The 22,372-nt window shown below is 39.7% G+C and overlaps 2 protein-coding genes across 2 annotated transcripts in view; one reads left to right on the top strand and one right to left on the bottom strand.

Moving 5' to 3' along the window:
• LOC133838506 (B9 domain-containing protein 1) overlaps positions 1-22,372 on the bottom strand; it is a 43,752-nt gene that overhangs the window by 17,498 nt on the left and 3,882 nt on the right. The gene's annotated exons all lie outside the window — the stretch shown is intronic.
• LOC133838496 (A disintegrin and metalloproteinase with thrombospondin motifs 9) overlaps positions 1-22,372 on the top strand; it is a 41,363-nt gene that overhangs the window by 9,619 nt on the left and 9,372 nt on the right.

The raw sequence follows: 22,372 nt of genomic DNA on the forward strand, positions 1-22,372 counted from the left end.
ACTCTCTTACAAATTATAGATAAATTTGTTAACTTCTCCACAGACAGCTGATGGCAAGTGCTGCAAATTTCCAAAAATATTCGATAGTTTTTCAAATATTACTATCGAATGAAGAATATCGGATATATATATATTAAGAAACAATGATTATCTATATTGAATGGTATCATTAAATTAAATAAAGATTTGAAAGTGAGTGATGACTATCGATAAAACATACTATTGAACAATGACTATCGATATTAAACGATTTTAAATAATATAATACTCTCTTACAATAGCAATTTTTCATTTCAAGTAGAATGAGTATTTTTGTTGCCATAATTATTTTCTGAGTGTGGCTGGCGGCTACACAATGCTGTTGTTCTTGACAGCAGACTGGACTAACAGATGCTAGGCCTACGTCAACAGCTGAGCGAGTGCGTGTGCCGCATTTCCGCCGCTGGCCGATAGATGGAGCTCGGGTGGTGTACGGGAACAGCGATATATTGTGAAGCATTTAATATGTAATTATGAACACACTATATTTGTTTAAAAATCCATTGTTTAGCCTTTTGTTATATCGCTGATCGATATAAACACCCATACCCATATTGACGGGAATGCCTTGTTATTGTACAATTAGTTTGTATTTATGTTTCGGTTGCTGCTGCTGTTGCTGCTGCTGTCGCTGTCTGTCGTATAATTAAACGACCATTAGGCTATGAAATTTGGGTCATTACCAAAAAGCAACAGCAACAACAATAGCAACAGCAGCCCAAAACTTACGCACGTGCTACTTAGGCTTACTTTTAGAGGTGGAGCGTAAACGACGTTTCCGATGTTTTTATATTTTCGGCTAAAGTCTGTGTTTTTATGCGTTTTCTTATCAAATTTTAATAACCTCTAAAAAAGGTTAATAAAACATTTAATAATTGTTGTTTCACAACATTTCAATTTCCCCACCTCTACATAATTTAGCTGCTGTTGCTGTTGACGTTGCGTGGATGTGTTTATTATGATTATACGATTATGCCTCGATTGCGATGTGCTGTGGGCTGCAGTATATCGATCGACGCATCTGTTCCACATAAATATAATGAAATATATTAATTCGACTGGCGGCCAGTTTGCATTGACAGCAGTGAATAGAATAGAAGGCGAAAGTCTAAGGTTGCGCCTTCGAGTTGCATGCCCCACAGTCAGAGCATGCGTAAAGAATTTCAACCGTGGGAACTTTGACGCTCCGAGGTTCTGAATGAAGCTTCCAACACTTGGGCTTTAGCTTTGGTGGCAGTTGCTTCGCCTTTGATTTTGATTTTTGATTTTTGGCGTTGGCTTTGGCTTTGGCTCGGTCGGGTTTGGCTGCCCCCGGGGCGCAGTTCGTGTTTATGGGTTCACTGACAAAACAGACAGGTAAACTCAATTATTGACTAATGAAATCTGCAAGAAAGAAACAAGCCACAAGAGGGGGAGCAAAAAAAGAAACAAGAAATACAACTAGGTAATAAGTGCTGGCAACACTCGCCAGCAGAATTGATTGTTAACCGTAACAGTTTTTGGGTTTTTAAACCTGCCAGGCATGTGTCAAGGAAATTGGGTCATATCATATGGCAAAAAGAATCAGACACACTTCACAGCAACAAAACAACAGACAGAGAGACAGAGAGGGAGAGAAAAAAAAAGAGTCACAGATTTGCAAACAAACTTGTTTCGACCTGAGCGGGGGCATGAGTGACAATGCCCCCAGATATCTAGTAGTATCCACCCACAGGTGAACTCTCTCATTGGATTTGCCATGCCACCTGGCAAACATGACAATTTGGCAATTGCCAAACCAAACATACATAAAAATCGAATCGATTCGAATCGAATTAAAACGAAATGAATCCAATCGAACGAGCAGCTAGATTGATGGCATTATTGTGCATACGACAACAAGTAAAAATACAAAAATACAATAAATTAGAACCAAACCAGAACGTGGTAAACTGAGACTTGGACTTGGCTTTAGGTTTGGGCTTTGGGGGTCAGAAACACCAGCGGTTAATGAACGCAACTAAAAACAGCAAACAATGCAAATATCAATCGAAACAACAATTGCCATCGTCTGCAGATTGGTAGTAAAACACAGTTATGGCTACTCATACCTCATACTTTGTCGTTGTCGTTGTAGTAAAAGCGATTGATTTCTCAACTACCTCGCGACTTGTTTTGCGATTTTCGCATATCAAGTTAAAACAAAATTGATCGATTTATAAGCCGAACCGAACCTCGAATCAGCAATAAACAACTAGATCGTCGTATTCAAAATACCGTAGCATGCTAATGAGTGTATTCATATGAATTAGCATTGTTTGCATTTCTAATCTGGACTTTTTATATTCAATTTTATTAATTTTATGACCATCTTTTATTAATTTTAACAGAGACATCTCCGACCCCAGAATGTCTCCTTCTTAAGTAATAGTCTATTCATTTTATGGCCACAATTTTTCGAATTTGGCAAATATTCAAATGCAGGAAGTGAGTTTGTGTTTTGGAATACGAGTTTTTGTCTATTAAATAAAATGAAACATAATCTAGATGGATTTATATGGAGAGTGGAAAGAAGAATTTAATGCAGGGTAGTTGACAGTTTATCAGCGTAGAACAACTGTGTCTAATGTCATAAATACAGACTAACATCTTAGTACTTATTTCCACATTCGTTGCCAAGTCTGAGAAGGTTGTCAAGTCGAATCCGCCGATTCGTTTGGATTGCCTATAAAGACCCCTCCCTGAATTTATTGCAATAACCATAGTTGAAGGTACGGCTGGCACCTTTGTTTGATTAATTTCGAATGCTGCAGGTGGCTGAGAGCAGTTAACTAAATACACTCCATCTACAACTCATGTGTGTTGCAACTTAGAGCTGCCCACTAAGGAAAGACCATCATCGCCATTGAGAGGTGTGCTGAAAAAAAACAGACATACGATTACGAGTGTGTTATGAGCTAAAAGCAAGAGCTTTCGAGTACTCGAATGAGTGTACATCCAAGCCCCAAATGGCGTTGAATAATTAAATTCAAAAAGAGTCGCGTAAATATGAGTATTAAGCATTTTTAATGTATGCGTATAAATGCCATATTTGCTGCCTTAAATTATCCAACAAAAGCACCAAAGACAATGGCTTGAATGCACTGGTTAGCCCACTTGCGGATCGAGAGACTTATTTGGAGACGAATCTGCGAGATCTCGGATCTCAGATGAGATGATATTGCGGGTATTGAAAGCAGTTTCAGTTCGTTTAACCAGTCGAGTCGAGTCGAGTCGAGTTGATGCTTCAAGTTCACGATACTCGCTCCTTATTGGTGTTAAACATTCAGCAATTCACTTGTTTGCTTTGGCTTGGCCTTAGACAACTAATTGTTTTATAATTTGGCTGCCTTTCTTATCGCCGATTGGCTGTTGGTGTCGACTTCAAGAAGGGGATCTGGGCATGTAATTCATCAGTGGCATTATCTTCGAAAATATTGGCCCCTGAGTGGCCCCGGAAGCTGGTGGCGTGTATTTACAAATAGGCCCAGCCAGGCAGGTCATCGGATCAGATTCGCTTTTTACGCAATCCCTGATAGAAAGCAGCTGTTGTCCGATCGAGGAACTCGCAGCGAAAGTGCTGTAAATGGCTATTAGCCTTTCGCCTCATTTTCGAGAGCATGTAAACATGTCAAACTGTACACAAATTACTCGAAATTCTTGCTGGCTGGCTGGCTGGCTGTGAGAACATCCGACAGCTGCAGGAATCTGTGCCCGTTAAGATATCTGAATGTATATACTTAGTTAACATTTAGAAAGATATATTTCATTACAAGGTTAAGAGACGCTCGCCGTCTGACCGTCCGTCCGTCCCCAATCATATTTATATATCTGATGTCAAGACGATACGAGACATTCACGACTACGACGACGGCGACGATTCAGACACATGTTGAAAAACGATCGTGAAACAACTCTTGTGTAGTCTAAATACTGAAGACTGAAGACAACAACAAGAGCAACAATTACGAGAATAGTGAAACGGTTTTTTTAATGGAGTTCACAGATCTTGGGCATTTGAAATTGAAATTGTGGTACGTCATGGTGGCACTAAAATGCCATGATGCGATGATGCTCAACGCTCAATACTCAATACTATCATTGCTCATTGCGATCTGCTAGATGATTTTTGTAAATTTGCTCGTAATAACAATAAGAACAACAGCGCAATAACAATAATAACAATTTCAACACATTTTGATGAGAACTGTCAAAAAAATTTAAGAAATTCCAGCAGTCACCACCAGTTGATTCTTATCCCAGTCCCAGTCTGAGTCTGAGTCTGAGCTCAAGGCCCAGTAACAGGCTTGTTGCGTTGCTGCTTCGCTGCCTAGTTAATGAATATAATCTCTTTTGATGGATTGACCAGGCCGAGGGACCAGAGCAGAGTGTCTCAAGTCCCCTACTCGGCTTTATATGTGCTATAGCCCTGAACTTTGTTTTGTTTTCCCTTCGTTACGTTTCGATTCATTTCATTTCGCTTAATTTTCGCTTTCTGTAGTGCGGCATTGTTTTTATACCCGCTACCTATAGGATAGCAGGGTATTATAAGTTTGTGCCGGCAGGAAATGAATGTAACAGATAGGAGAAGACATCTCCGAACCCATAAAATATATATTCTTGATCAGCGTCAGTCTGAATGGTTGCAATCAGATAAAAAATTTAGAAGGTATGACAATCTGGTATTTTATTGTATGCAATGGTATATTTTAAATATATACCAATTATAGCCTTTGGTATATTTGTAGTATTTTGCGATATATTAGTTTGTTATATTTTAAGAATATTACCGCACTGTTTTGATGTAGTAGCGAGTATCTCGCAGTCGAGCACACTCGCCGGTAGCTTTCTCACTTGTTGGATCTGCTTCTTGTTGTTGGCGCGTAATAAAATAATTCGAAAAATGTATTAATTTTTATGCTTTATAGTCGTCGACGTCGTCGTCGTCGTCGTAATGTTGTTGATTTCTTTTGGGCCTCAATCATAAGAGATCAGTGTTTTTGTGTGGTTTTCTTCAGCAACCGCGATGATTGAATGTAAGTTTTAAGATACCCTACACTGTTCGGCTTATCACAAATATCGATAAAGCGGATCTCACTTAGGTTAATTGGGGATTGCAAGGAATTTAAATGAGCTTGTAATTGGCACATTATCGGCTTATCAGATCCTTTCCCTACTTAACTTAATTTGGCAATTGCTGATCTATTTATCTAACTCTTATTCTTTCAATTTAATCAATTACCTTAAACAGTTCCGGCTCCCCTCCAGCGTAGGGCACCGGAGTAGCTCAATTAACTTAGATTTTATCTCGTGTGATTGCCGGCCACCATGTGCTCCCAGAGAACAACGGTGGAGTCTTATCTTCTGGTTGGTTGGTGCCCCAAAAGTCAAAAGAAAACAACGGACCAAAACCAGTTTTACATACGAGTCTGGCAGAATCTTTGTTTCTTCCACCTCCCCCTATTTCTGCTGTTCTTTCGATCTTCGGCTTCTTCTTACATTTCTCAGCTGTCGCTTTAATTTTGTTGGTGGGCGCTACAAGAATTTAATGAAGCGTTAATAAGTGTCCAATATGTGCGCTGTTTATAAGAAGGGCTTTATGCTTTATACACTCGTGCATACGCCACTAAATAGCTTCTTTGATAGGCATCAGAAATTCATTAATATACCGTAAAGAAATCAACTTAAGAATGTCATGAATGTCATTCCGTCGTATCGAATTTTGCATGCGATTAATATAAATAAAACCCGATGATCTTTGGCACACGTGTAGTACGATTCTTTTGCAGGGTATTCGAGCTGGTTTATGAACTGTTTTTTTCTGTTGTGTATTCCGTTGTTGAAGAGCTGAAGAGCAGTCATTGCCTTTGGTTGCTTTGTTTACGAGTTGCGAGCGGCGAGTTGCCCAATCTAATCAAAGATCCAATCATATCATGGACAGTTGTTGCTACAGCTCATTTTTCATTAAGCTTTAATCATATTTCATTAGGAAAATTTCGACAGTTACATTCTGCTCATGGGTGCCAAAACAGGCGCGACAAGGCGTCTTCTTCGTCTTTGAGTTGGGCAGCAATTTATTTGCCTTAAGCAGCAGTCAGCAGACCGCAGACAGCAGACAGCGGAGAGCAAAAGCAACGTCAACGCCAACGCAGACTGAGACGCCGAAGCAGACTGCAGCATTCGCAGCAACTGCGCCCTTTTGCCTTGTCTTATTTATTGTTGTTGCTGCTGCTGCTGATGTTGCTGATGTTGCTGTTGTTGCTTGTAACTTGTTCCGTTCTGTATTGTCGTGTCGTGAAGCAACAGCAACAGCAACAGCGAGTTTCTCAGCGTCGGCTGCTGGCGTCGGCGTCATTCTGCGTTCGCATCCAGCACCAGCACCAGCAGTAAAAGCCAACAGATCTCCGAGATCTCTCAGTTGTGCGCAACATGTAGAGCCAAGCATGCGGACGACGCATGTGCGCGACAATACAAACAACAAACAACACCCAACACACACACACACACACACACACAAGGATAAACAAACACACCCACGCGAAGACAAGATAAATAAAGGACATAAAATTCGAAGCCGAGGCTTGGCCCAAAACGCAAACGCAAATTACAAAAGCGCAGCTTAAACGCCTTACAAATTGCCCAAGTCTCGACGTCTCAAAGGCAATTCCAGTCTTTTTTGGCCTGACCAGATCAGAGCAGAGCAGCAAACAGTTTAGTGAACTTGGACGAGAGTTCATGCGAACAGCCACAACGACACTTCCTATTGCATTGCTGTTGCTGTTGCTCTGGCTGTTGCTGATTGCTGGCGTGCATGCTGCATGTTGCAGTCGTGTTTGTTGTGGCTAAGCGTGTAAATTGCATGTGGGCGTTGAGTCTGCGCAAACGTAAATGCAAACGCGTAGTTATCGAGTACCGAAGTGATATATCGGGTCGCAATCATCGCAGTGAAAATGCAGTGCAAATAGCCAAAAGGCAAAACGAGGAAACACACACATACACACACACACAAAGAGAGAAAACAGTACATACTGATCAACTTGTGTTCAGTGCCAATTAAAGTGGTTAAGTCATCAGTGATCAGTGCTCAAGATGTTAGCCACTAGCTCAAGGCCCGTTGAGAATGAGGCCAAAAAGCCAAACTATGCCATCGGGGTGCTCCTTCAGGTAATTAAATTGCATTCGAGTCCATATATAATTATGCTCGAAACTCCAGAAATTATAAGGTATAGTTGTCTACCTCAAAACGCAAAACCTCAGCCGGTTCATCCGAAATTCGCGATTTACTTCCAAGTATCTTCAAGTCGTCAAGTTCTCTCACTTAGTTTTGGGATGGCATAAAAGGAAATCGGGGCTCGCTTTTCATTTAGTTTCTTTGCTTTTTATGCTGACCTCAATTGGTGCGCAATAAAATTTGTTTGCTGCTAAATTTTAATGTCTTGTAAAATGTGTTATAAAATTTATGCTCCCAAGTGCGCAGCAGCAAAAGCAACATCAGCATCAACTCAAATAGAATTGCTGGCTTGTTTTTTTGTACTCGCACTCTTAAGTGGTTTGCCATAAAAGTCAGCTTCTTTTTTATTGTTTAATTATGATTTTATGATGCTTGTAATTAGGAAATCATAATCATAAAAAAACCAAACAGTTCTTGTTTTTGCAGCTATCTTAATTGGATCGCTCATTATTTGGAGGCAGCCCGTTTAGCACTTCATTATTGAATAATTCCTATTCTTTCCCTTCTCATTCTATTAGCGGGCAAATTAGAGAGCTTCTCGTTTGGAAATTTTTTAGATTTTGCGTAATCTGATAGGCAAAACTTCTCTCTATCTATCTCTCATCAAATCTCTTGGAAGTGCATAAAACAAGTTTGACAAGTGGAATTCCCCATAAATTTGTAAGCCACATGAGTGTCACACGCTCTTGGAAAATCACATAAATTCGATTTAATTAAAGATGAAATGATCGCTGAGAAATATGGAAAGAGAGAAACCGTTTGCATAATAAATTGCATATAAAGACTTCCTAGAAGATCAAGATGAACTCACATCTCGTTGAGTTAAATGAGTGCCAAGATCAACGCACCCTCATCATCGGCATCGGCATCGCCATCGCCATCGACAATCGCCACAATCGGCATCACAATCGCAATCACGAGCGGACTTTTAGTAGTTATTCTCTGTCTTTTATCTCAATGCCGGCACGGCAATAGTCAAGAGGGACCGAAGGGTATTAGCGGAGGAAAGAGAGTGTGGGGCGAGAATTCGTGGGCGCGGCACGAGACTTGTCACAGCCATTTGGCAATTAACGCCAAATAACAACAACCACAAACGAGTTGGCAGGCAGAACGATAGAGAGACCGAAATAACACAGCAACAACAACAACAAAATAATATTTGGGAAATGCGACAAAGATGTCCGCCCCGTCGACCAGGCGTTCCGACTTTATAGGATCATAAATTCATAGAAGGCATTCGCTGATGCGCAACGTCTAATGAGCCAAAACGCCGCCACACCCTCCCAGTCAACTCAGACACTCTCGAGACTTCAGACACACGCCACAGACACAGACACACTCAGCTCCAGGCTCAGGGACAGATCCCCGAGTATGCGATCAGTATGCACTCGACTCGGATTATGTCACGGAACGAACAACAAATTTCGGGGAAGTCGGAGGGAGGCAACGAGCCAAGTGTCTCGTCTATGGTCAAGATCGCAGCGCCCTTGGCGCCATGTAGAGAGGATTTTATTTTGAATTTACCTTATTTTATTTTTTGTAATTCTTGCAGATGTCTGTAATATATTATAAAGTATATAGAAGACAAGCACAATTATAGATTTGGCGAGCAACTTGCAGCTGGCGCTAGATATTGACATTTCATTTAAGTATTTCGCTGGTCAATTAAAATTTCTAATGTCTTTTGGGCAATATGCAAAGTTGCCAGATCGTTACGAAAAGATTGAATGCGAAAGTGAAGCAGATGAATAGGGGAATACCCTGGCACCTAGACTTCATAAATATTAAACACTTAATATTGGTTCTTTTACCATCCAAAATCCCCAAAAATATTATAATATCACATAAAATAATTTTTTGGGAATTTTTTTAGACAATATAAATATGAAAGGGAAATACCCCTTGCGATTATCTAAAGGGTATTATTAGCATACTTACACACACGCGCACACCCACACACAGACACAGGAAAATTCTAAATTTATGCTCAGCCTTAACGATCGACCAAAGAGAGCGAGAAAAAAATCATCTTATAGAGATGCGCACAAATCGGCGAATGAATATGAAATTCTTCGCAAGTTCAAATCCAAGAAATTTGTGAAATTTACAAGGAAAGATTGAAAATTATTAAACACAGAAAGTTATTAAATAAACACTATAAATATGATTAATTTCCCCTGCATGTGCAAGGATAAAGTGTGGGATGCAAACGCAGCAAGAGCAAGCCAAAATATTTATGTAAACCCCCACTGTACCAACAAAAAAAAGCCAATGAGAAATATAGAGAACTATTTTCCTATTCCCAGCCATGTTTCTCGGTATGATGAGAACCGGTGATGTGTGTTTATACGATGGCATCTTGCGTATATATTAAAGATAGTCGGAGCAAAAGTTTTGCACTCAATTCAGATTCAGTCTGCTTTCGGATTTTGCGAATGCTAAGTCTGCGCGGCAAAAGAATCCAAACATTTTCATGTTCACTCGTCGAAAATGTCGTAAGTTTTATATCATGTTACGAACGAGCTAAACTCGAAAATATATCCCCAAAAAAAACGACCGGTAAAATAACACAAAAGTGAACCACAAAGTAAAGTGAACAACGAATCAAAGTGAACCACAAAGCAAAGCTTCTCACGTATTATTTCGAGCTGTGGACTAAAAGGTGAATATGAAGAGGATTTTGTGAAACTTAGTTTAGTATTAACATACATATCTGGAGGATTGGGAAGATCTTGACTCGGATCACATTCTATTTTCGTTGATTGCGATGTGAATAAATGTCTTACAGAACTGCCAATTGAATCGAAACTGAATCATTGTTTATGCAAAACTTTAACGCATTTCATCGAAAAAAAAAAGGAGAAAAATCAAAAACTATAAAACTGAAAATAAACTAAACACGCCCTTTACTAAAAATAGAAACACCCACGATTGCTTTTCCTTCTAGTGGGTGTGAGCGTGCAGTTAAAAAGTATAAGAAATAATCGAAAAAATATATGTAGAGAAAATAATTAGTTAATATACGAGTATGTATGTGTATTCAGACATGCAAAAAGCGGCCGCAAAACTAAATAAAAAGCAGAAGAAATGTCGGGAAAATAAACAAAAAACGAAAAGAAAATACAAAAAAAAAAAAGAATTTGTTCTAAAAAAATTAGACAAATGATGAGTGAGAAGGCTTTGAGGTTAGATTTATAGCAAAAATAAAATTTCCAAAGGTATCGAACAAAAAAAAAAAAGAAAATCGCAAAAAATTAAAAACGCGGCAGGCGAATCCAAGAGGCATCAATACAAAAATAGCACATGGCCGTCTTTTTTTAATTTTTGGCAATTCTTTTAATTTTTATTTACTTTACCTTATGCCCATTGTTTGTGCCTATGTTTTGGGAGCAGATAGAAGCGTGTCAGAATTTTGATATATTTGTTTGAAATTTGAAAAAGATCATGATCAAATGGGGAACGAGCGGGGAACTTTTGGCGGGTGCAGCCCCATAAAATGTATTATATAATCAAAAAGTAGCAACAACGAGGAAACAATAAAAATGCTTTAATTAATCCACCAAAAGGCAACAGCAAACCAAGCCAAGCGAAAGCATCATCAGCGAAAAAGTCCAACAAATTGCAATAAAAACTGTGATATATGCTAGACATAAACAAAAAAATTATAAATTGGCAATAATTAAAGTAAAAACACAACAGCAACAAACGAGCATACCAAAAATGTAAAAATGAAAATAAATATATGAACATATAAATATGCAAAATAATAAAAACAATAACAAAAACAAATAGAAACAGTATAACTATGTGGCACATGTGGCCGACTTGTTGAGTGCTCGAGTTGAGTGTTATAGTCTGGTGGAAATGTGAGTCGAGTCGAGCCGACTGGGGTCGGGGCATATTCTCTTGTAAGATTTATTAGCTGTGACTAGACATACCGACATCCGACATACCAACTTAAGAGTAGCATATATGTATGTATACGCATAGAAAGATGAATATATATTCGCACATATAATATGCACAATTTTTGACGCTGCTGTGACATAATTTTTTCAGCTTTCTGGACTTAGAGAGTGCCGGTTATCGCCGCTCGCTTCGCCAAAATAAATAAATTTCAAATAAAACGCTGAAACACTGAAAAATTACGTTGTTAATTCTGACAAATCTGTCAAGCATAAATAAATAACCGCACACGATTCGAGTGTTCTACGAATAAGAATGTGAATCCTGACTAAAACTTCTCAGTGTTCTTCCATGTTAGTTGCAACAATGCGGATGATAAGTGCGAGTAGGCGTTAACTGTAGGCCATAACAATGGAAGTAGTTAATAGACATGTCACAAGTTACATGATCTACAATTGCTTTGTTTTTTGTTTTTATTTCACTCGCAGATGCAAAAACGTGCCGGAAATTGCGTGACAGCAGAAGACGCTGAAATTCGCACTCAAAAGTCGCGTTAAACATTTCCCTACATACGCTCGAGCTCGTATATAACATTCTCATTACCCGTTTTACTTTAACGACTCATGTTCAGATCGGGCATATTAGCTGAGACGTCAGCCAAGAGTCTTTAGTAAGTTCTTGCTAATCTCTCTTAATCTCATCAAAGCTCTTGCGTATTTATTTATATATATTTCAATCAAGTTCTTTCCTTATTATTTGATCGGTTAGGGTATAAAAATAAACAAGGTATTCCACGACTTTTATTATGGCTCACTTCCTTCCCAGAGCGTTTGTTGCTTCCGTTTTATTGTTTCTTTTGGCTCACTTTATTTTTTATTTTGGTTTTTGCGAAGATCATTTATTATGCGAGAGGCTGTGAATATCGTCGCCGCCTGCTGCCCGAATGCCAGACTGTCAGACTGTCAGACGAAGTCCAGTGTGCGTACTGTTTTCTCCGGCTTGCCAGAGGCCAATCAATTTTAATTATCGAACAAATTAATCAGTCGCAACTTTCGTATCATTAAGATTAATGATGCTGGCCAAGCTGGGTGGCAACGGTACCCACAACACAGCTCAGCACAGCACAACACAGCATAGCAGAGCAGAGCAACAACAACAGATCCAGATCGACAATGGCAGCACAACAAACGAGAGCTGAATAGATGGTGCCTACTATGCAAATAGCATAGTTATGTATAGGAATCCCGGGCTTTGAGACCAACAACGATCACGAACTCGATCTCCAACCTAAGCGTATCGCATGGCGACCTAAATGAGCCGTGGTTAATGTGATTAGAGCGCGCTTTAATTGCCCGCTTTGTCTAATTATACGCCTGATACTCGCCTCACACTCACACTCGCACTCGCCTGATACATTTGTAGTACAAACATATCTACACACACGCCACAGTTTGTATGTATTTTCAATCCCAATTTCGAGCAGTAAAATAATTGTCGCGTTGCCGAAAGTGCACTGACCCGCCAAAAACAAAAAGAAAAAATATTGATACAAACACAAACACACGACATAAAAGTCGAGTAACGAGTACCGAGTACATATGAGTACGTTTTGACGACTCGAATGTACAATTGAATAAGTCTGATTCATGTATCCCGATGGATATTATTGAAGGAAGACACCCCAAAAAGAAAGAGGTGAAACAGAGACAAAGAAAATACAAAGACAAAGAGGGAGGGGAAAAACAAATCAAATTCGCAAATTGTATAACGCCAACTGCAACTCTCGGGTCAGTGACGTGCATCAAAAGCTTGACAGATACGAATATGTATCTGACAGATACAAAATGTAAGCGACTAATGAATTATTTATGCCCAAGTCAAGTCAAGTCGGAGTCAGAGTCGGAGTCGAAGTTGCGTTCTTTCTGAATGAAATTCAAAAAAGGCATCGACTTAGCTTCAACTTCAACTTGCACTTCGATTCGAGGCAAGTTGCGAGCCAGGGACAGATACAGATTCAGATTCAACAGCCTCAGGCCCCTCTGCACTTCGCTTCAAAAGAGGCCTGGCTAATGACAGCAAACGGAGCAGACAGCAAGACTGAAATACGAGCACAAGTTCGAGTGCAATGCTGTGCACACTCACATACACTCACACACATACATACACACGCACACTCACTCAAACAGTGGGCATGCAAATTTTTAGCGATTAAAAAGCCATAACTTATATTATCAACGCAAAGCGCTGAGGTTAATTGACAGACTGGCAGAAAAAAACTCACCCAGACCAGACCCAGACCCAGACCAAAGTGTTGTGTGCTCGCAAATTAATGCTGCACATAAAAAATAAAAGACAATTATTAGAATAAATGAAACCATGTGAAGGTTTCACTGCAAAGCTTTTCCGCATACAAAACGCCAGACCTGAGGCATTCTATATGTTATATGTATTTATTTATCATGCACTTTATGCCACAATCGAGGGGAGAGATGCGGCTTGCGGCTAATGAGTGATGGAGGCAAAGATCACATATTTCTATACCTAATAACAATAAGTGCAGCTGACTTTTTCGAAATTTCAAGCGAACTCTTATGTGTATTGAGTGGCTGGCTTCGCCGGAACCGAATTTAATACAAAGCTTCTGCAATATCGTGTATACGTATAGGTGTTTCCGAAGAAGTGACCGCTGGGAATTAACAGCGAGAGTTGCCCGCATACTTTCAGAACAATTCCCACAGTTATGTTGGTTGGTAATCGATCCCATTTAGAAGGTTTCCTCTTAATTCTGATAGCAAGAAACTTATACTTACTTTATCGCTCTTTAGTTCTTCATCTGTCTGCATTTAATGCGATGATTGATGTGGCGCCTTCCTAAAACCGCAAAGTCAGAGATTCAGATTCGGGGGGAGTAATGGGAAGGCTCTTAATGCCAAGTGACAGGGCTGACAGCTGCAGCTGTTGAGCACATTTATCTTTGTCTTTCTCCTCGTATAATAATGATGTTGTTAAGTAATCAATGGATCGCGTTGGCTTTGATATCGATACTCGATTAATTGGCCAGCATCAGCTTCAGCTTCAGTTCGCGTGGTCATTTGCATAGGAAACTTTTGAACAACGCAGACACAAAACATGCGCCCATCAAATTCAAATAAAATACCAGACCCAGCAACAGTAACATCCAAGAGCAATCCTCCCAGAGCCTATGCTCATCTCTGCGATTTGTTTATTTTCTCGGACTAAATTGGCATTCCACTTATTCTTTGCTTTCTCATCGAACTTTGGCCGCCGCCTTCACTCACACTGAGCACATAAAATTAATAATGCTCACCTGGATATGTACTAGCATCGTTTTTGCTTATACAATTTCAACTCGTTCACGTCTTAATTATCCAATTTTCATTTGCAACTACTTAGTAATATTTCGCGTGTTGCGGTCCGATTCCAATATATAGTACAACAATATTCAAAGGGGCCCAGATGGTTAAATATATATGTATGCGTATTCCGATGAGTCGAATATATATTGTATGCGTTGTCTATGAGTCAATCCCGCAGAAGGTGAATACGTAGAATACCTGTGAGGACGCCGCCACAGCCGCAGCCAGCCGTTTGCTTACTTGCTGTGCGGTCTTTAAAAATCACAAATATATTTCAGACTATTTTTATTTAATTGCTACAGAAATATCACTCATCTGATTTATTTATACTATCAATTAAACCTATGCGAACAAATAGAACAATTTTTTGCATTTCTCTGCGACACTTCGAACCTGACATAATAAACATCACGTGGCCCAGAATGAAGAATGAGGAATGAAGAATGGGGTGAACGCCTTTGGACATGGGAATGCAATCAATCAAAATGCAAACATTCAATTGAGTGGATGTCAGGCTGCAATTTGATGACTTCGAGGGTTGCCCCACACTCATTGTCAGCAGCCCAAAGATGGCAACAACAACACAACAAAACAACAATAACAATAACAATAACAATAAAATGCAACAGTCTGTTTACATGCCGTTGACAGTCAATAGCTAAATTGAAATGTCAGAGGCGTTGCAAGTCCATAACTCAAGCACATTATCAAGAAGCAATTAAAAATGTGCACTGACAATGGCAACAACATTTGTTGTGAACAAAATACATCGCATTCAACAGCTGCAGCGCAAACAACAACATAAAATAAAACAATAAGACAGAAATCTTTGAGATTGCTCGACGACAAGATACGAGTTAAAGCATTTCAAAGTCTATTCAACTATAATGAATAAACAAATTATGATTAGTTGAAGGAGTCTTAAATGAAATTGTATAAAATGTCAGCATTAGTTTTCAATTTTCAGGAATTTAATTGCAACACAGTGAAACAAGTAAGAAAGCTACAGTTGAGTGTGCCCAACTTTGGTATACCCGTTTATGTTATACCTTTCTTATAATACCCTTCGGGTATAAAAATGAGTGTCAATGAATTGCACGATTCTTATTCAAGTTTATGCACGTTCAGACACTTCCTTATACAACTCGAAATTGCTGTCAGAAAACGGTAAATGATTGAGTAGTCGACTCAAGTCGAAAATATTTGTCTGCATGTTATGCTCAATTAAGGAGTCGACTCATCGCAGCTCCCATCAAGTTTGCTTTTAGGTTTTTATTGCCAGACATTCAGTCAGACAGTCAATCAGTTGGATCAATTAACCGAGGAAAGGAGTTGAGTAAAAACTTCGTATTTAAAAAAAGAAAGCATACACAAAGGCATTTTCTGGAATTTGTCATTTGTAATGCGACATCCGCTTTTGGGTAATGCGGGGTGTGTGTCATTGTGGGTGGCAAGCAACACATACGTGCTTCATGATGTGGTATTTCCTGTGTAGCACGTAACACTCGAAATTTAAATTTCAATTATATATTGAACATATTTGAATACACTTGTGTCATTACCATCGCGACAAGGATCGAGAGTGCGAGTCTCTTTTCCCCAGTTAAAACATTCAAAGTGATTTCGCATTCGCAGCGTGTTCGAATGTTTCGTTGTGCCGAACCGAACCGTTAACATAAATAATAAGGTAGATATTAGTTGAAATTTTGTTTATTGAAATTGTTGGCATTCCTGTGGAATATTGCTTTGTTTACACTCCTGCTCTGTGATTAGTTTAGTTAATAGTGCTCTTATTTTTTAATGTGCAACCTGAGTGAGCCACATCCAAAATAAACAATAATCCCAAAGCGAAATGCGAAATGGGAAATGGGAAATGTGCTTGAGCATTCCTTTTACTTTTTGGCGCAATGTTGCCAGGCAACGTCTGGGTCTGAGTTAGCCACAAAAATCTCACCACGAAGGGCAATTAAGCTAAATGCTTATTAACACATTCATGCATCTAGTATAAACACGATCGCACACACGATCTCGATCTTCAACGGCAACTTGCAGTCTCTCAGCCATCTGTTTACTGCTCACCACCCAGAGCGTTCCGAGAAGTCGTCTCTTTGAACTGGCCAATAATTTACAATGTCTTAAAGGCGTCAAGTTGCAAAAGGAAGCTGATTTCTGCCTGATTTTTAATTAGTTAATCAGTCTCAAAAAAGGGGCAAGTCCGCATCCAACATCCAATTGCTCGATCGAAAGGCGCGGCATTGTGCCAGGTGTTTCAATTCTGTCCACTCCATAGTCCAGTCCAGTCCAGTTCGGGCCAGGCCAATGCCTTTGGCATCGACTTGCACTGTCCAAATAAACACGCACACTTTGTAAGCGTCCAAAAGCAAATAAATATTTGTAATTTATGCTTTTTTCCCCCGACGTGGGCAAGCAACTGCAGATACTACATAAAATATGTAAATAAACCGAACGTGAGAATGTGCGGCCGTGTGGAATGCTGAATACGCTGTATTACGACTACAATGAATATTTATATAACATGTGTGCGTATCTCATCTGAGAGATTGTGTGAAAATGCGAATATCGATTAGATTGATAGCCAGCAATAAACGAAACGTAAACAGACTTGTAATCGACATCTTTTTAAGGCAACGGCAACTTGCACTTGCAAAATTGCAGGTAATTACTAAAACGGTGCAGATAGGTAATAATAGTTCACATTACGCATACACCGTGTGTGACCATAAATTGAAATTCGCAATGCTCTGCGTGTGTTATTCCATGCCATTTGTGTACAGCAAAGTGTGCCAAATAAATCAAAAGGGGACTATTAACTAAAGTATTAAATAAAACCTGAATAAATACACAAACATTCAGCCTCTCCTCCCTCTCTCTCTCTCTCTATGTTTCTCTTTCTCAATCTGTTTCCGTTGGATGGAATCTCTATGTTGCAGTTTATTGCGAGTATTAAAAATGTTTACGACACTTTGGCAGATAAGTGCAAGAGCATTATGGCTTTGAGAGGATCTGATTCGCGAATGAGTCACACAGCCCATTCACAAACACTCATTTTATGCACTTGATTCGAATCGAGAGATTAACATGGATTATGCAATTGATGTTTAGTGCAATTTTAAAGCAATGACAAATACCATTTTAAGGCTGATGCTTAAGCATAGAATTTTATGAGGAATATCAAAGCAAAAAGCAAACCTGATAATATTTTATATTTTGTTTGTTTTTATCGTGTGCGTTTTCGTTTCGTTTTCAGCGTTTTTTGCTCAATATTTCTATTCAGTTTATTTTGTGCAAATTTTATGAAACGAAAGCTAAACAAAGTTGATTATTTTATAGTTTTAAAACGATCGAAATATACTCGTTAATTTCAAGGTTAAACACGCAATAATTAACTCGGCGAAATTACTTTTGGGGGTCTACCTCCGGCCGCGCCATGTGCGTGCCATTGACTTGGGGGCAGAGAAAGAGATGGAGACAGAGGCAGAAACTGCGACGCTGCGTATAAACAACTGGCATGATGTCTATGATGATGACGAGCCTGATGATGATATGGCCAGCACATGGCAGACGCAATCGCAATCGCAGACTCCGTCCAGCTCTCGTCCAGTCAGCCAGTCAGTCAGTCAGCCAGCTATTCGATTTGCTCGTTAAGTCAAATGGCATTAGAGTCAATTTTGTAGTTGTTGTTGATGCATTTTGATGGCTTTTTATTTTTTTTCAATTAAGTTTTTGCCAAACGCATTTTTCTCAAGGTTAATTGATTTGCTGCTGCCTGCCTGCTGATGGCTTTCAATTGTAAATTGTAAATTTGAATTGTGAATTGTAAATTGAATATGCTTGCTGCATACTATAATTGTTGAGTTATCAATGCACTTCAGGTCAATGCTGATTTCAATTTAGATACACAATGCCAAATGCATCTCTTCATCCTCATCTTTATGGTTCGCTTTTGTTGTTGTTGTTGTGTTGTCTACATCCAAATAAAGGCAACTCAATGCTATGCGGGGATTAACCCCAAACCCCAACTGAAAACAGCCTCAGCGACAACAGATTTTTCTCTGCATTTGGCTCGTGGCGCAGAGTTTTTCCAGGGAAATCCATGAAGCTGTTTTATGGACATGTTTTTGTTTTGTGATATTTTTGTTTTTGTTCTGGATGTTTAGTTGCGTTTTTGTTTTCGTTTTGCCATTCGCAAAAGTTCTTCCCACGGCTTTCCTCTGCCATTCGTTTGTCTGTGGCTGTTGTTGCTGTTGTTGTTGCTGTTGTTGGTGGCTGTAAACCGACAAAACATTTCCCAGGAAACGCCTAAATGCAAATATTTATACATACTTTCGGCATTCGTAAGTTCCAATTAATCGAATGTTGAATGTTGTTTGAAAATGTTTGCTAGGCTAACGATCTATTTTGTATTTCGTATTTAAGCGAATTAAATACGATTCGAGGGGTTCAGTATTATTTTCGATTTGGCCGATCACGCGTCCTGTGTGCATTATTGCAACAAGTGCACGCTCATAAATTCAACAAATTTATTTATTTATCACTCACATGTGGCAACTGTAAACAGCGGCAATCGAACCGTATGAACAATTTTCGCATCGAAAATCAAACCAAAAAACCAAAAACTCAACCAAAAATTCGCCAAAATATAATTGGAACATTAAATTGCATTGCGCGCGAGATGCGAGCTGCATATTGACGCATACTCGTATTTTCTAAGTGTGTGTGTGTGTGTGTACGTTGCCATTTAAGGTCTTTTACATTATTAATCATGTAACTCAACACCAGTGCCAACGCTTTGATTAATCTTGCCATTAATGTGTGAATGCGAGTGCCGAAATGTAGCCGATAATTAGCGATTTGTTAATTTGTAGTCTTTGCGCGCATGCGGTGCAGCAAATTATAAACAATTGTCAGCATTGCGTATACGACACGTGGCCGCCTTTAATTCCCAATTCGAATTCAGTTCGAGACGTGGCTTCGGACAACTGGGCGCCAGCCAACTTTGCCGGCTTTGCAATTAAGTCATTAAATACAAATTAAACGCAACAAGCTGTGTAATTAGCCGCATATTGCGCATACGCCGCGTTGTTCACATCGTTCGCACACTTGGCTTTGCCTGCGACTCAACTCAACTCAACTCGCCTCGACTCGATTCGTTTCGACGCAGACGCGTCGCGTTCACTTAGCACCAACACCTCAAGAGAGCTCAGTCAATTAGCTGGCCACAAATTGTGCGGTTTACAGCACAAATATCGATTCGAGAGTATCGACTATAAGCCTAATGTGAAGCTGGACCGCAGCATCGTCATCTCCGTCTCCGTCGCCGTCGTTAACGGCGGCCTTCACGCTGCTCGAGGGGACAGACTGAGCGGCGTCGTTGGCTCGCTGCCGCGCAGACAGAGTGTCGGCCAAAATGTAGCCATTGGCATAAATTATAGCACTCGGCAATATAAAGTAATCGACTGACACACAAATCGCTTGTTTGCTGCTCATTTTCAGCGCTGCTCAGCTGCTCAGCTTCTCAGCTGGCAGGTGTAAACAGGTTTTCCCATTGCTTGGGATGTTTCTTGAGGGTTCTGTTGTTGCTCTTGAGTATTTTGGATATTTTTGTGCGCTGCCGCTTCATCGATGCGCTGGTCAATTAGTCAGAGGCCAGGAACCACTTTGACTTAATAATAAATTATTGGAATTAGTATTAAGTGGAAATGTGAAACAGCCGAAATCGAAATCAAAAAAATGGTGCAAGCATCACTTGATGCTGATAAAAGCAGGCAGAAGACACGGCACACGGCGTGTCCGCATTTGCATATTTATAAGGCTGTTGGAAACAAGTTAATAAGCAGCTCCCCAAACGCATGCATAACTAACAACCGAAAGATAAACACTGATCATCAGAATGGCGCTTTAATTAAATACATAAAGAGCCAAAGTCAAAGCTAAAGCCAGAGCAAGAGCAAAAGCCACAAGCAGGCAGAGGAATTTGCATTGCAAATCGCATGCGGCCATTTAAACATTGGATGAAATTTATGATAAGCCTCACACCAGCACCAGAGATATTCAATAGAATTTCTTAAGCGAACGCAAACAACAACAATGCAACTTCTGAGAAAGCAGCTCGAAGTATATATAGAGGCAAGACCCACTGATAACCCTGACAGTTTGCACATACAGCTATCGCTTTGATTAATGCTGCTCGCTTGATAAATATTTGTGCCAAACATATTGATATAAGCGAAATTTCCCAAGTAAAATCGAAACAGTTCAAGTTCTGAGAGTTCAGTTCAGTCTGGGCCTTGAACTTGAAGCAATAAACTCGCCGAAAAGTAGGCAACAAATTATTCAACACAAGGATCGAACATAAATAATGCATGTTTGCATGTCGAACCGAACAACAAACAAACAACAAACAACTTGAATTGTGTCATTCAGGTATTCTAATGAATAACTGATATCACGATATTGAGTTACTGATTGATTCCAAGCTCCGTCTTTATCTGCGTTTAGCGAAGTTTATCAAGCGTGCGATCGTAAATCTTGTGACACATTTGATCTATTTGATCTATTTTCAATAGGGCGAATAACCGAAAAGCGAACACACACGAAAAGGTCAATGGCAATCAATATTCAAACAGATTGCCATCAGGTTGAAGGTTTGCTTTGCGACTGCGAGTGCGAGTGTGTGCATTCATTTCGCATGACTGTTCGACTGCTGAACAACGGAAATCCGAGCACTTTGGCTGCTTGGCTGCTTGGCTGCCCCGCCCTGGGTCCAGTTATCGGGGCGACTTATCGGCCAATCAAACCACAATAAAAACACGTTTGATGCGACACTTTGGCCGCATAACAAATGCTTTGACACGCTCATAGTTGACAGCCGCAAACGTCGCAAAGTTCAGAGAGCTGGCGTAAAATTATGTAAAATGCGTCCATTATTTAGCCAAATTGGCTAAAACTTAAGTTTGGCAACGAATCTCGTGAATATTTTTATCTGCATTTTAATTGAAATTAAAATTTATTTCACGCCAGCAAACGCAACGCATCGCAACACCGGCAATAAAACAATAAAAACAACATTGATCATTGTGTTGCGCTAAATGCACGAGCATAATAATTTTCATTTCTGCCAAATAGTCAAATACTGAATAGCCGAATACCCGAATACCCAAAGATTCAAACCCAACACTCATCCACTCGTAAATTAACAAATTAAAGGCATATAAATAGTTGCCCCGAGGGGATACTCAACTGCGTCCACGAGTATTTCATCTTTTTCACCTTTTTTTCTTTATTTTTTGTTATGTATTGCGGTCTCGATTTCTGTGTGTCTGTTTCTTTTCCTTTGGTTTTTTTTCTTGTTGCTAGCAATCAAACAGAAATAACATAAACTGCCTTTGGCACGCTTTACACCTCTGCGCTTAAACATTTCAGTTTAAACAAAACACAACCAACAAAAAAAGACGAAAGACGTGCGAAATTTTTTTGGCGGTGCGAAGAAGTCTTTTCAACAGGTCTATAGATCTAATTGCCGCAAACTGTGGCGTCTCAAAAGGGGAAGGGAAGGGAATGAGACGGGACGGGGCCGGTTTGCATTTCTCAATTGAATAGTTCTCTGCGAGAACGATAATCTCAGTCGCATCTCAGTTGGCAGCTGGGCCAGTGGAACGTGCCAAAGATCGCACCAATGCCTAGAGGTAGCCAATTGCAATCTGCAACACGAAGGTGTGAGAGAATGCTTTCTCGACTTTCTGCCCCTATCAGAAAAGCAAACGAAGCGCACAGCTTGCGT

This window comes from Drosophila sulfurigaster, chromosome 2R (assembly GCF_023558435.1).
Source record: "Drosophila sulfurigaster albostrigata strain 15112-1811.04 chromosome 2R, ASM2355843v2, whole genome shotgun sequence".
NCBI lineage: Eukaryota > Metazoa > Arthropoda > Insecta > Diptera > Drosophilidae > Drosophila > Drosophila sulfurigaster.